The sequence below is a fragment of the Macaca mulatta genome, chromosome 7 (assembly GCF_049350105.2).
Source record: "Macaca mulatta isolate MMU2019108-1 chromosome 7, T2T-MMU8v2.0, whole genome shotgun sequence".
Classification (NCBI taxonomy): Eukaryota; Metazoa; Chordata; class Mammalia; order Primates; family Cercopithecidae; genus Macaca; species Macaca mulatta.
Window position 1 is genome coordinate 5631679 of NC_133412.1, and position 16907 is coordinate 5648585.

General features: G+C 38.1%; 1 long non-coding RNA gene across 1 annotated transcript; it reads right to left on the reverse strand.

The window, feature by feature from the left end:
• Positions 1-964: 964 nt before the first annotated feature.
• LOC114679308 (uncharacterized) lies at positions 965-16287 on the reverse strand. Its single transcript, XR_003731024.2, has 3 exons — positions 16121-16287; positions 15202-15273; positions 965-1191 (listed from the first exon to the last, which is right to left on the reverse strand). It is a non-coding gene; the product is annotated as an uncharacterized LOC114679308 (long non-coding RNA).
• Positions 16288-16907: the final 620 nt, after the last annotated feature.

Here is a 16907-nt window from a genome sequence, read left to right on the forward strand (position 1 = left end):
AAGGCTGGTCTCGAACTCCCGACCTCAGGTGATCCACCCACCTGGGCCTCCCAAACGGCTGTGATTACAAGCCTGAACCACTGTGCCCAGCCTTGCTACTATTTTTTTTGAAAGGCACCTGTCTGCTATTGAATATAATTATTTTAAATAAGCTGTTATATGTAAGATCAATTAAGAATATGAAAATTAAAAGCTTTTCTTTTCTTGAGTAACCAATAAAAAAGTATGAAAAAAGTCTGAGATGCTAAGAAAGAATATTGAATTATATGAAATGCTGAATAAAAACCACAAAAAAAGGAAAATGAATGGAAGACAAAATTGGAAACAGGGGCAGAGCAAAAATGAGAAGATAGTAACAAACATGGTGAATATTCATCCAACTGTATCAATAATCACTTTGAAAAAGTGTCAAAACCTAATTCAGAACAATCATAATCAGAATATCAAGATATATGTGAGTTAATTTATGAATTAATTTCAATATTGCTTTCATTTGTATATGAATAAAACGTAAATTTAAAACTCTAGACGAACTTTTTCAGTAGGTGTATATAAGTCTACTATGTGTATAAGAGTTTAGATAGAGATATTATTATTTCTTTGAGATCCTACTTAAGTTTTTGATTCATTGACATGCTGTGGATGTCCCCAACAAGACTACTACAGACATTACATATTCACCAATCTGACCTTCCCTTTAGTGATACAAAGGCCAGCTCGCTTGTCCATTGTTCTCTGTGAGTCTGGTGCACGTTGTTCCTTACTCAGCTTCACACTGACAATTACATCCATATAGGCGGAGGTACAGTAATGATGGAGTAACTGCAGGAAGAATGAAACAAAATGTTGTGGTAAAACTTATGGGGATTGGACATGGCTTACCACATCTAAAAATGGATGATTTATCTGGAAGGATGGATTGCAAGACAGTGCACATCAAACAATGAAGGACAGTGACATCTGAGAGAGGCAAAATAATGATGGTTTACTGTTGCTTCAGGTTACTACTTGGGGAGAGTTTCCAGGCTGTGGTGTGACACGGACTCTGGAAGACAGTCGGAGTTCAGAATATGGAACTGACTGGAGAAAGAGGTGGCTGAATTTCATGAGGCGGGAGCACTCAAGCCAACACCCATGCAGGCTGGACTGTGGTGCCATCATTACTCCACTCAGACATGGTTCACAGGAGTACTGGAGCAGTACAGAAACAAAAAGCAAAGATACAAAGAAAAGCAATTTAAATGAATTCTTTAATAAAGAATAATTCACCTTTATGCTTTCATCTCATTTATGACACAAAAACACAAAGTTTTCCATGACTCAGTGATCCTGCATCAAGCCCAAGGATGAAGGATATTTTTAGAAATAAAGTAAATGGCGTGTCAGGTAGATTTAGTGACCCTGTGTGGACACCAACCTGCCTTTCCTACGTTATCCTGCTAGTTGTGGCTGGTTAAATCACTACATTATGAAATAATTAAAGTACAATTTTCTACTTATAAGAGAACATTTCTCCCCAAAAGGGGAAGCCAATAAACGTTTCTTCCTCCACTGATTTTCCTTAAAAAAAATCTCCAGTTTCCTTTGCACTTTAAAACTATTTTTTTCTCTGTTCGTCACTCCATGAATGCCACAGGCTGTGTAGTTTGCATGAAGTATAGGGTAGCTCTTTAGACACAGTGAGGTTGTGTTAAATTGTAACCCAGTATAGCATTCTCCTAAAAATTACCTGTGTATTTTTTCTCTTTCTCACTGTTCACCTCTTGCTTAGCTCCTTAGAAAGGCAAATTTAACCTTTTCCTTCCTTCGTTTCCACCAGTGAAACAACCTGCAAGGACTGCCAGCTTATCTAAGTATGTTTCCTTAGAAATTCTAAGGACCAAATGTTGAACCAAAGCAGGCACCATCCAGAATTCTCCCTCACAGGGAGACTGTCTCAAGACAATAGATAATCCACATTCCGACTCTGTCTTCAATGACACTGGTCAGACTAACCAATTAACTCTTAGCTAAGTTTTACAGCAAGTCACATAGACCCTGCACCTGCATGTTCCTTGCATGCCCTGCATAAGAAAGTTTCTCTTCTTAAAACCCTGCTTTCTTCCCAGAAAACTGAAGCGGCTCCTTAGGTACGAACCTGGTTCTTCTCCATTGCTAAACTGTCAAATAAAGTCACTTTCTTTTTACCACCCTCATGCTTGTTATTTGATAGTGTCAGTGACAAGTGGCCAAACCTGTGTTTGGTAACAAATTTGGTGGCCCATATGGGGAGCATTATGTGCTCTGGACAACCCAAGCCTGTCAGCCTGGTTTTGCTACCAAGGCGGAGGGTTACCTGTGAGTACCAGCAGCTTAAGGCTAGCGGACCCCATGGCAGGAATGTTAGGGAACTTCCAAGTGGCTGCTGAAAATCTTTCATTTCCTAGACCCTCCCTTTCACTTCATCGCACAACTTCTGCAGCCATCGACACTTTGCTGGTACAAAGAATGTGATCTCTGAAGAAGCTGGCAACCCTTGCAACCAAGTGAGCTGGTCGGATTGCACCCAGCTTTCCCGTGTCTTCTGGGGTGTCGCTGGGGCTCTGCTGTTTCGTCTTGTCCACTAACGGGACTATCACTTGAGTGTTTGACGGATTTGAATTTGTGGCACTCCTGGGCATCGCTCCACTTGGTTTCAGATACCTGTGGAGCTGTTTTGAACAGAGGAAAGAAATTCAGGATTCTACCCAGCCCTTAACTGGGGTTTGTTTGGAAGCTCACCATTTGTTTGTAAGTGTGAGTGTATGACCTTTGAGTGTGGGCCCTGGTCTCTTCCTATCCTTTTCACTTTCAACTTCATCTTCCTGATTATCTTGGAAGCCACCTACAGCCTTACTCATCTCAGTCAAAGGTACCCCTAGCTCTCTCCAGCTGTCAACAGTTTCCTTTGCCCATGACTTGCAGAGGTGGGAGGGATTCGTCTCACACTGTGCATGTCCAGGGTACTGGGGCTCTCCCTGATGGGATGTCAGCAAGAGTGGTGGGGGTACCAACCCTATACCATGCAGCAGCTAGAAGGTTCACAAACCTCCTTTTCTATCTTTTTCTCTTTCCCTCCTTTGCAGAGGCCTGGCAGGAACTTCATATTCTCATTCTCTTTGGGATTTCAGCTGGCTACTTATTAAGACCTACTTTTGTGAACATTTTAAACAGAGAGGCAAACTATAGCAAGAAAACTTGACAGCTCAAATGGTTAACTTCAGCTATTAAGTGAAGCAGAGTCATCAAAACCTCTTTCTTCCTCTGTTTTCTTTTCTGCCTGCTTCAGATTGGCTGTTACTAAGCTGTTGGTGCTGTGATAAGACACATTATTTACTGACTAACTGGAAAGCAAACACAGGAAACGTGTTTAAAACTGAAGGAAAAAAAAAGGTAAAAGATGCTTTTTTAAAAACAAAACTGCCATAAAGATTGCTTTACTCAAATTTTGGTTCACAGCTTTCATAGATTATATATTGGAGAAAACACAATTTAGCCATGGAAACAGGTTCCAGTTTTGTCAGACAATAACGTGTATCCAGCTATTTTTTATAAAATACTGAGTGTGGACTGTTACTTTATGGTTAGAATCCCAGGGTAAAAGCTATGAGACCTTTGCTTGTGTGTGTATACCTGTTTAGACATGTTTGTGTGTATGTACATAAGTAGACATGTTTGTATGTACATATGTAGATGTTTGTGTGTATATACATATGTAGACATGTTTGTATGTACGTATGTAGACATGTTTGTGTGAATGTATATATATAGACATGTTTGCATGTACATATGTAGACATGTTTATGTATGTACATATGTAGACATGTTTGTATATGCATGTGTAGTCATGTTTGTGTATGTACATATGTAGACATGTTTGCATGTACATATGTAGACGTGTGTGTACATATGTAGACATGTTTGTGTATGTACATACGTAGATGTTTGTGTGTATGTACGTATGTAGACATGTTTGTGTGTATGTACATACGCAGACATGTTTGTATGTACATATGTAGACATGTTTGTGTATGCACATATGTAGACATGTTTGTGTATGTACATATGTAGACATGTTTGTATGTACATATGTAGACATGTTTGTATGTACATATGTAGACGTGTGTAGGTACATATGTAGATGTTTGTGTGCATGTACATATGTAGATATCTGCATGTACATATGTAGACATGTTTGTATGTACATATGTAGATATGTTTGTGTATATGTACATAAGTTGATATGCTTGTTTGTATGTACATATGTAGTCATGCGTGTGTGCACATATGTAGACATGTTTGCGTGTATGTACCTATGTAGATATGTTTGTGTGTTATGTCTAGCCTGCTACCAAATTGACTTACAAGTAAATAAGTGCTCATAAGTCAGGAAGCTTTTCAAGTTCACATAAATTTAATAATCCTTGACAAATAAAACTGGTTTTAAGATTATTGGTGACATAATATTAGAAATATCTTCAAAATGATCAGCATATTTTTATCTGAGTTTACTGAACAAATGGTTTTGTATTTATCTCTGTCTATATATTAAGGTGTCAGGATATGACATAAAGCCTATAGGACCATAAACCCAGCCAAAAACAGAATAATTTTTGTTTGTGTGATTTTATAGATGAGTTAGACTAATTTAATATCAGTAGTTCAATGAAAACAGTTAAATCTTCTGTGCTATTAACAAAATGCGCATATATTGAACTTTAAGGTTCCTACTTAGGTAAAACACCTTATGTCCACAGACTTTAAAAATGGGTAATAGGGACATAACTAAATAATTACTACTTTTGGGTAATATCCCAGTTTTCAAAAGTACTCTAGGTAAACTGTTAAAACAGAGAAACTGAGTACCCGTCAATGAGATCAATGGTTCTATGTGAAATTTTTTGTATAATTTAAAATCTTAAAATCATTTTGGATGCTTACTGGATGTCTGGGTCAATTCCAATTAAGAAAGGGTTATTATATAGAGAAGACTGTTCTAAAAATTGTGAAATATTTCTCATCTATACAATACTAATATCTGATAGTTCAGGATTTCTTTTTTCCTAGGTTTCTATAAAATGTGCCAAAGAAGAGGTGTCCTTATTAAGAAAAAATTATTTTGTCTAATTCAAAAGTTTAAAAGTTGATTCAAATTACGAGTTTGAAAAGGTTACTTATGAAACAAACTAGAAAGAAAGCAGTAAATGGTGAAGAGAGATGTGAAGAAAGATATAGACAAGGGCATGTATTTTTGGTAAGGAAGGTTATCAAGAAAAAAGAGTAATTTTTTACGAGAAAGAATCTTGCATGGTAAATTATTCTCCTAAAGGAAAATGACTGGTTATTTAAGAAACAGGTTCTTATTACAAGGTTAATCTAGAAAAAGAAAATCAAAAATAATTTTAAAAAGGAACAGGTACCATAGGACAAGTACACAGTCCAACCATGTGACAGATGGTCTAAGTCATGATATGGCTTGTGAAGGGGAATTTATAAAAGGAATTTTGTATGTAATTAAGTTAGGTATAATTAAAAAGGAATTGTTTATAATAGTGTTTCTAAAGAATGGTCCCCTATATTAAACCAATATTTTCTTAAGGTATCAATTTGCTCTTAAAAAAATGACAAGAAATTTTGATTTTCTATTCCACAATCGATTTCTTTCGAAAACTTCTGAGATTCATATCTCAAATGATCAATTGTTGTCTTGCTGCTATCAGCTTTTTCTCCCTTTGACGTGGCCTGGGATAACTCTATACTTCAGCTTCCTGTCAGCTCCTGTAACTTTCCTTAGTTCTAAATGTTGTGGCCTGATGCTGAAATATTTTATCTTAGAGGTCTATAAAACCAGTGTTTTCCTCCAGGATAACTTGATTCTATATTCTTGGGTTTTTGTTTTTTGTTTTTTTTTTTTTGGTGTGTCTAAATTTGCACTGTCATCAGGAAAGTTACCATGCAGCTACTAAGAGTCATCTGTTCCCCAGTTCTACTCCTAACTGTGTACACACTCTTCCCATGTTTGATTAAACTCAAGCACTTTTTATTATAAGTTGTACTTCCAGATTATCTAACCAGGCTTTCCCCTAAGGAGAGGCAGTTGCACTAAAAAGGATTTTCTTTTGACTTTTTGGTAACTGCCTTAAGAAACAAGTGTTTACATTTCATCAAAATAGTTCCTACGTTGCCTTTAGAAAGTGTTTAATTGGTTTTAAAAAAAACCAATGAAATTTGAAAGGCGTAAGGTTTTTACACATGTGTAACTTTCTGTATTGCCTTTAAAGTCTTTCAGTGATCACTTTGGTTAAATGAATAACTATTGTTTTACAAGGACCTGTAGTTTGCTTTTGATCAAATATTTTAAGCTTTCTAACACCTTTGACAGACATCTCCAAAATTGAATTCTAAATTAAGTCTCTGACTTATTGCTGGGGCTTATCAAAGCTAAAAATTATTAATCACAGTGAAGTGTATCACCACCTCCAACACACTGAAAAACTTCTTATCAGGTGCTATTAACTAATCTTTGTGGTGTTAAGGTACAAGGAATTGACTCCTGGATACATGTAGCTCCTCTAAAGAAGACACAGACTCCTGCCACCATCTAACATCAAACTCAAGTTAACCAAAGCCTCATCTTTAGACTCAAGCAAAGGCAATAATCAAAGTATACTGCTTTCATGCAACACAGGGACAGGCCTGTATTATACTTTATTCAATAATTTTGCTTCTATCTGAAATAGAAATATATGAAATATCACATAATTTATTTTGTGACTTAATAACAAATAATTTAAATGTTTAGTTACCTGTGGGCTTCCTTTCCTGTCACTCTTTTTTTTTTTTTTTTTTTTTGAGACAGAGTCTTGCTCTGTTGCCCAGGCTGGAGTACAGGGGTGCAATCTTGGCCCACTGCAATCTTTACCTCCTGCTCAAGCAATTCCTCTACCTCTGCCTCCCGAGTAGCTGAGACTAGAGGCACGCACCACCATGCCCAGCTAATTTTTTGTATTTTAGTAGACACAGGGTTTCACCATGTTGGCCAGGATGGTCTTGATCTCCTGACCTCGGGATCCGTCCGTCTCGGTTCTGTCACTCTTAGAAGAAGACAATGCTTATGGCATTTTTGCTTAAAATGTTGCTAATGGTGAATATTTTGTTTTATTAATATATCCAGAATTTAAAACCGCTCAGTTCCTCCAGACCCTGGGACTATCATGGAAGATACGAATGTGTGAGATTGTAAGGACCGGTTCTTGTGAGATAAAATTAATTCAGACCCCCCAAATCAAGGATGGGCACACAAATGCCTAAACAGCTAAATAAAATACTTATGTTTTGTATAGCTAGTGAGATCATTCCTATAAGCCAAGATTACAATAGTTCAATGCATACAATTCATAGACAATTCAGTTATATAACCTTACCTTTTGACTTTTAGTTGTTGGCTCTTACATTGCTTAAAAGGGGTTTTAAGGATTAATGACTGCCTGCCCACCTTCATTCCAGTCTGGACTACAACATCTAATTGGATATAAGACTTTTGATTCTCAGTCCCACCATAGTCGGTGCAGCAAGGAACATGATGGACCCAGGTCAGGTGGCATGCCACTGTGGCATTGACATGAGAAAAAATAAAAGCGTGGCTACCGATACTGCCTCTGGCATACCTTGACAAAAAAGAGGAATATAAACTATAAAATAAAATCCTAAGCCCTTGCCAACTTAATGGACACTCCTTACCCCCATATTAGCCACAGCAACCTGAAAAACTAATTCAGGCCATGACAACAAGAGGGGGGTTGAACATGCTTCACTGTATCTTCCTCCCACTATGGGAATTTAGGCACAACTGATCAGCATTAATGTTACAATAGAAATTGTAAAACAGACTGTTTATAACAATAAAATTCCAAATTATGAACAGGATTTAGGAACATGCAAGAGTTAAGTCACACATTCCTACACTTTTAAAAAAGCAGACTATGCTCACACTTGCCACAAGGTTTCTGTGTTTCTCTAGCAGCAAAACAAGCACTAGCCTCAAGATAAGCTGACTGACTGACCCCTAGCCACTGTTCTACAGCTTAAAGTAGACAAGAGACCAATTTCAGTAACTTTCTCCTGATGAAAGATCACTGACCATAAACCAGTTTTGGCCGGTTTACAGTAAATGCACAATTGCATACCTTTGTCCTCAAAAGAACTTTTGAAATATAGGGCATAATTATAATACATTTAAAAGTTAAGTCTCTGCCCCAAAATAAATGAGTCATATGTTCCATGGATATTTGTTAATACACATGGGTCAGGACCACCTTCATGAATATTTACAGCTCCTCCTGTAGCCTGTTAAATATGTATAGTTAACCAACTTGTCCTCATATCTCCAAAGCAGCTCTGGGTGCAACTGACACTTGGGGCTTTGCACTGTAATTAAGACTAAATGCTGTGTGTATTCCTGGATAACTCCAGAAACATATCCTCAACCCTAAAAGACATGCACAAGCCAACTAATGCTATGCCTAATCTCATGATGTCTTTAAATCATATGGCTTTAGATATCTTCACTGCAGCCTGGGGTGGCACTTAACATTCATTAAGGTTGACCATTTTACACACACACACACACACACCCCAGATTATTCTTACAATATAATATAACACAAGCTATGCATGTAGATACCCATATTTCTGCTATAGATGCCCTCTCTCAGGACTCTATGACATCATGATTTAGTCGGCCTCCTGGTGCAAACAATGCTTTTATATATATAATTAATACTGTTAAATGCCCTCTTCAGCTGCTATGAGTTTTACTGCTGTTGTACACTCTACATGGAGAGGCAGGAAATCATTCTCAGAAATTCTTGGATCCTCACACCATACATGCACAGTAAGTTCCTGCTGGAAACTCAAGAATATTTCCAACTCCAAGTAAACAGATTCCATTCTAATGCTCTATAACTATGCCCCCTTTCAGTAGGAAGCAGACCAAATGAATATGATGCTCCAATCCCATAAAAATAAAGGGGAATATTACAGTGGGTGCTGTAACCAAGTACTTCATTTTCCTTAAAAAATATTTTCTTTTTCTCTTTCTCCTGTGTGTTCATGTCTTACTTAGCTCCTTAGAAATGCAAATTCAAGGCCGGGCTCGGTGGCTCAAGCCTGTAATCCCAGCACTTTGGGAGGCCGAGACGGGCGCATCACGAGGTCAGGAGATCAAGATCACCCTGGTGAACATAATGAAACCCTGTCTCTACTAAAAAAATACAAAAAACTAGCCGGGTGAGGTGGCGGGTGCCTGTAGTCCCAGCTACTCGGGAGGCTGAGGCAGGAGAATGGCGTAAACCCGGGAGGCAAAGCTTGCAGTGAGCTGAGATCCGGCCACTGCACTCCAGCCTGGGCAACAGAGCGAGACTCCGTCTCAAAAAAAAAAAAGAAAAGAAATGCAAATTCAAACTTTTCCCTCCTTCCTTTCCACCAGCCAAAAAACCAGAAAGCACTGTCAGCTTACCTAAGTATGTTTTCTTAGAAACTACCAAATCTTGAACCAAAATAAGCATCCGCCAGGATTCTCCTCCATAGAGAGATTGTCTCAAGACATCAGTTAATCCACAACCTGACTCTGTCCCCAGTGATGCTGGGCAGACTAATGAATGACCCATGAGTGAAGATAAATCATCCAGCAAGACATGTAGATCCTGCACCTCCACACCTCTTCCGCATACCCTGCTTGCCAATATTTCTTCTTAAAACCCTGTATTCTGCCCAGAAAACTTACGTGATTCCTATAGATATGAATCCAGCCCTTCCACACACATTGCTAAGCTCTGGAATAAAGTGATTTTCTTCTTTTTTTTGGAAACGGACTCTCGCTATGTCCCCCAGTAGCTGGAATTGCAGGCGCGCGCCACTGTGCCCGGCTAATTTTTGTATTTTTAGCAGAGACGGGGTTTCGCCATGTTGGCCAGGCTGGTCTTCAACTCCTGACCTCAGGTGATCATCCCACCTCGGCCTCCCAAAGTGCTGGGAGTACAGATGTGAGCCACCGCGCCTGGCCAGTGACTTCCTTTTTACTACCCCTCTGTGATTTGATTTTGCAAGTGGCCATGGCCAAACCTACCGGGTTTAGTAACAAAATGGTGCCAGGCTGAATTCAACAGATGAGGGGCACATTTTTCCTTAAAGCAGGATCTGTCAATTCTGCTTACAGCACTGAAGCTCACAGACCGTGACTGCTGCCACACCTAGCAGAGCAAATGCCCATCTATTATTATATATTCCCATACAATATCAGTGTTTTTGCTCTGTTTACTGCTCATGTCACATATCTTGAGCAAGTGTTCCCAACCCTCGCATGTTTTTTGACTAAGACAACAAAAATTAAAATCTATAAAGAGCACAAGCATGAAAGCCTTTTGAGAATATTAAGGTAGATGAAAATGACAATAAATAAAAAATTGAAATTCCCTTATTACAAGCCAATGGCACAAAGATATTTTCTGATTACAGCACTCAATGTACACATTTTCTAAGTGTTATTTTTTCTATGTCTGAGAACTAAAACCAAATTTAATAATCATTCATCAAAAATAAGAAAATAATTAATATCTAACAGAACAGGTGATCTGAACAAAGACATGTCATGTACACATTTATGGAAGTGAGATGGAAGGAATTACGGAGTCCAGCCATTGTCTTAATCTTTGTGTAAGGAGAAAGTAAGGCAACATCATGAAGTTCACACCTGCACAATTAAGAAGTGGTTGCTCCTTGTATTCAGACGTGAAGTGTTACTGTACTGCTACACAAATCAATACCTTGTTATCCTTTCACATGTACAGAAACTGAGCCATATAATGGAAAGTTTCACACATCTTTTTAAGCATGAGAATCTGAGTCAATTTTGCCTTGTGGCTTCCAGAACAGTTTCTGTCCTCCTCCTTTTCAACCAGAGATATTTCAGAGAAGATTTGCAGAAAAACAAAAAACAGAGAATGTGTAACATCAGTCTTTTCTAATAAAAGTGATATTCACATTAAATTTAGGAAAGAGAAATGTGAGAAAAGATTAAAATAATTAAAAGTGTTCATTGAAAAATAATTGTGAATCCATTTTTAAAACAGAGGAATAAACACCGGAAATATACAACACAAAAATTAAAATTTGGTTTTAGATGATGCTTATGAGTAAAAAAAGAAAAAAATATACTCAAGTGTTAAACACATTTACACAACACATCATATCAAAATCAGGATAAATATTACAATGCAAGAAATAGAGTCTTAAGGTGTCATTGGTCAGCCTGCAAAATCAGTATTGAACAAACTCAGCCTTATTCAAAACTGAATTCCTCACCTCACCAACAGAAAGGGCAGGAAGCTGCTGCCCTTGCACATGGAGACCCCATACAGTGGCTCTGAGCTCAGAGGCCCCCATGTGGCTCTGACTTTGGTGGGCAAGGTCTGGAGGAGAAGGAACCTGTCACAGAGTCGCCTACACCAGTGCAGGAGGTTACTATGGCTGCATCTCAAGGTTTTCTACACTACTGGCTGTTGTTGAAAGTATTTATACATAAAGTGGGGAGTGGTGTTGGGGGATTGTCTAAGATTCACAAGGATATTAAGGGAATCAAGAGTTTATAGCAACAATTTAAGTTCTAAACCAGCCAGGTGCGGTGGCTCATGCTTGTAATCCCAGCACTTTGGGAGGCTGAGGTGGGCGGATTGCTTGAACTCGGGAGCTCGAGATCAGCCTGGGCAACAAGATGAAACCCCATGTCTACAAAAAAATAGAAAAAAAAAATTTAACTGGGCAGAGTTGTGCACCTGTGGTCCTAGCTACTGGGGAAAGTGAGGTGGGAGGACTGCTTGAGCCCCGAACTCGAGGCTCCAGTGAGCCAAGATCTTGCCCCTGCACTCCAGCCCAGGTGTAAGAGCGAGATCCTGTCTCAAAAAAACATTAACTTTTTTTTTTAAAGTTCTAAACCTACAGCTTTATTGAAGGTACAGCTGAAAGTACTGGTGTAGGTGCAAGGCATGCAGGTTGTTACATTTTCTACTTCATTATGGAGAAGCTCCGTCATTAAAAGAGGCGGCTCTGGGCCAGGCACAGTGGCTTACACCTCTAATCTTAGCACTCTGGGAGACAAAGCAGGGAGGATTTCTTGTGGCTAAGAGTTCTACACTAGCATGGGAAACATAGGAAGACCTGGTCTCTACCAAAAAAAAAAAAAAAAAAACCTAATTAACCAGGCATGGTGGCTTGTGCCTGTAGTCCTAGCTATTCAGGAGGCTGAGAGGGGAGGATCATTTGATCCCAGTAGTTCAAACACAGAATCTGCTCTACAATTAAGCCACTGTACCCTAGCTGGACAACAGGACAAAATCCTCTCTCTCTCTTAAAAAGGAAAAAATACAAAACAATCTCTGGAGAGAAAAGTATTGTGCTAAATAGACTCTCTTAATCATAAGACAGTGTAAGTTGGATGTGGTGACTCACACTTTTAATTACAGCCCTTTGGGAGGCCAAGGTGGCCAGATCACCTGAGGTCAGGAGTTCGGGACTAGCCTAGCCAATATGGTGAAACTCCATCTCTACTAAAAATACAAAATAATTAGCCAGGCGTAGTGCCACACACCTATAATCCCAGTCACTTGGGAGGCTGAGGCACAAGAATCGCTTGAACCCAGGAGGCGAAAGTTGCAGTGATCCATGATTGCGCCATAGCACTCCAGCCTGGGCTGGAGACTCTAGAGACAGAGTGAAACTCTGTATGAAAAAAAAAAAAGATAATAATAAGACTGTGAAATTTGCACAAAGATAGAAGAAACAACCAGTAACTTAAAAAATAAAAACAGAGCTAGAAAGCAGACATATAGATATATAAAAATTAATGTATACATTGATGCATGGGGAAGAGATCAGTTTTTAATAAAATGTTCCAGGAAATTGAATATCCACAGGGAACAACCAAGATCTGACCTTTGACCTCACATACACAGAAAATCAATTCTAGTTGGTTCATAGGCTTAAATATAAAAATAATAGAGTATTCAGAGCACAATTTAGGAAAATATCTTCATGTCACAGGGTAGGGTGAGCTGTCTAACTAGACCTGAAAATTATTTAGCATGTCAGACAAGACACATTCTACACAGTCGAAGCGAGCAAAGACTCTGGGGCAGACAGTATCAAACTCAAGGGTCCTTTATACCTTTCCCGCAGAAAGTCAGCTCAGACTCCAAAATGGAGCACAGGAGTGAAAATCGTGCTCACTTCTTGAGATGTCAGTGTGCACTGTAGGAAATGATAACATAGAAAGCATGCAGTATATTATCAAGCCTATATTAACCCCTAAAAATTAATTTTCTAATAAATTGTGAGATATATCATTCGTGTCAATTGTAACAAGTCATTACTTCATACACCAGAATGGAAGAACAAAACCACTAACAAATGAACAAACTAATACTTTTATCACTTATAAATAAATCACATAGTAATAATATAAATACATTATAATTACTGGAAAAACTATTTTCAATGTGCATACATGTGGATATTTGTCTTGTGTCATTCCTATGATTACATGGGATGGAACATACAAGAAAAACACATTGACAAAGGTTTTCCTAAATTTTCTCATTCAGCTGTAACGCTCCTGAATCACTCGTCAATTCATCCTGCCCATAATTTTCCCCATATTATTATCACCTGTGCTACTCTGAAGCTTGGTGATGCTGCACTTTTTGTGAGATTCCTATGTTGCTCCTGTGAGCTTATCTTTCCAACCTTCTGAAACCTCCTATGCAAGATATGATGTTAATGATATGACCTGAAAATGTCAATGGAAGGTTTATAGACAAAGCTCATGTATATGTAAATGAGGACAATAACATTATGGTTGCCTTCTCGTCAATAGTGTTTTAACACTGTCAAATTTAAGGTGCATCTGTGTTTCATAAACGTGAAAATGTGCCCTCTACGATGAGTGGAATACACTGTCCTCTGTGACTGCCAATTTCTCAGTGTTAGATTAAGGGGGCTCATCAACTGTATTCTTATCTGTTATCGAAGGAATATGCTTAAATATTATCACATAAGTTCACCAAGTGCATTTACAGTCTACGTAGCTATTAGACACATTAGAGTTACTAGTGGAACACTAGAATTCTTATGTTATGCATGGAAATGTAGTTTTACGAACTATGGTTTAAGAAATCCACTGAGGAAGAAGATAGCAATTATAAAGAGTTACTTGAAAAATTCACTGGAGTAATAGCTTTCTAAAGACCTAGAAAAAGCTGTATCTTGAAACTTTCCACTGCAGTCTTAGGAATATGACCAATGATCCTTGTAAGCTTCATTATAAACTCCATTTTTTCAGCTATAATATTTATGTAACTCTCTTTTCTTCATTCCCATTTGCCGTTTTAACCATATGGCTGGAGATCACAGAAATCACTTTATAATTAGTCACTGCAGACGTAGATGCATAATGGTCTTTATAAAATGTTTTAATCTGTCCCCTTGCTACTCTGGTCAGCCCTAATTTGAGTACTTGGATTTGGGGACTGGTTTTGGTGTTCCCTCAGGAATACACTGACAGAAGAAGAAACACATAAAGTATGAATTTCTGTATACCCAAAATTCAGTCAACCTCCTAAACGATGGGAGTTTCTTTATGTGTATGCAGAAACTCACATACAAAAACAAAAACTCACAGAATTTAGGAGGTTGACTGAATTTTCCCATACATTTTTAAATTCCAGCAAGGCTAAATTAAATACACATAAAGTCATGTTCTCAAATATCCAAGACATTCTTCCACTGAACTCCAACTTCTAATCAGGTTAGAGTGTGGAGTCCAAGTGTTGGGTATTTGCCTCATGATCTGGTCTAGAATTTGGTTTCTTTTAAATGGCATCTCTTTTAGAATTGTGATGTCCAGGCCAGCCTCTAAGGAACTGTTGGTTTAAGGTATTGTGGGAAATCACATCTTCCATGCAGTTAGGGTGTGTCTGGGGACTCGCTGCTCAGCACTTTGTCATCTGCTTTCTCCACTCACTAGCATCCAACTGCAAAAAACCTGTTGTGTAAAAGATTCATATCCAGGTCTCTGTAAGTAGGGTCTGGCCTAAACCCACTTGTAAGAAACGTTTGTTGTACTCTGCTTACCTGCTACCTTGGTGGCTTTCGGGTTGGCAGTGGGCAACAGAATGCATGGTCCCAAACAATTCCTGATGGAGTCTGTAGAATGAAAAGAACTAAATTAGGACATATTTTTCTGAAAGGTTTGAAGGTACAGTTGTTTTTGATTACTTGAAGAAGAAATCCCTGTACCAAGAAAACACTATCCTGAATGCAGAAATATGATTTATGTTCCCTGTCACTGAAATTTCTAATTCTTGGCTTCTAATATCTGAGTCATATCTCCCAAAAATGCTTCAATGGGATCCTGAATATACACTGCTCAATGATGTCTGCACATGGGGCTTTCTGGATATGTGAAGGAAAGGCAGCTTTTTCTGAATAAGTGGTTGCTGACACTCCAACTGGTGACTGGGTAACAGAGAAGGAGAAAAAGGAGGACAGTCCCTAGAGCTTGATGGTGCCTTCCCGAAGCAGGTGCACCTGGGTTTGGAAAGGCGACTAGATAAAAAATGCTCATTTTCTATTCTCTTCCTATGTACCCACTCATCTCTGGAAGACACAGATTTTTGCTTATGTCTTTGTTTTCTTTTTAAAGATATAATAATTTTAGAAAGCAAATTTATTTTGAAATAATTGCAGATTTACAAAAAGATACACAGGTAGAACATACAGTTTCATATACCCTTCAGCTAACTAAAATGTTACTATTACAACTATAGTATATTCATCAAAACTAAGAATTTCACTGTGTTTCAAAACTATTAACTGATCTACAGACTTCCTTCATATTTTACCAGAATTTCTAATAATGATACATTTATCTGTTCCAAGACCTAATCTAGAATACCACATTGCAATTACTGTCAGGTATATTACTTAAGACTTGGTGCATAACAGACTACTATACATCTTAGTGGTTCAAAACCACACACATATTACTCACAGTTTCTCTCGGTCTTCAGTCCAGATGTAGGTGATGGCCCAGGCTAAGGCTCAGCTGGGGAAGGGTCTCCTTCCAACTTCATGTAACTATTCTTAGGATTAACCTCTCTGACCGCAAGAAGAAGAATTCATCAGTGAATTATTGTAATCATTTAAAAATATTAATACTAATTTATTACAAATTATTCCAAAAAAGTGGAGAAAAGATGATTTCCCATTGTATACTGAGTTAATTTACCCTGATACCGCAGCCAGACAAAGACATTTCTAATAGGGAAAATGAAGAACAATATACCTTATGAATACAGGGGCAAAAATCATCAAGGAAATTTTAGTAAAACAAACCAGAAACATGTAAAAACTATTGTATACTATATCAAGGGTATTCACCTCAGGAAAATCAAAATTTGGTTCAACATACAACTAGTGCTATGCACTGTATTCATATACTAAAGAACAAAATCCACACAATCATCTCAGAAGATGCATAGGCAATTGAGAATTCTCCAACTCCCTATGAGAAAAATATGCAGCAAATGAGGCAGTTAAGGGAACTGTCTCCCTTTTAAAGGGGATCTATGAAAAACTACTGTATCATCATAAGTAATCTGAAACGTTCACTAATTTCTCCAAGATTAGAAACAAGACATGGATTTCCACTCTTGACACTTGTTTTCAACATTGTACTAGAGGATACAGACATGGCAGTTAGTCTAGAAAAATAAATATAAGGCTTCCAGGATGGAAAGGAAGTCAAACTCTGTCTGTTGGCATATGACGTGATTTTA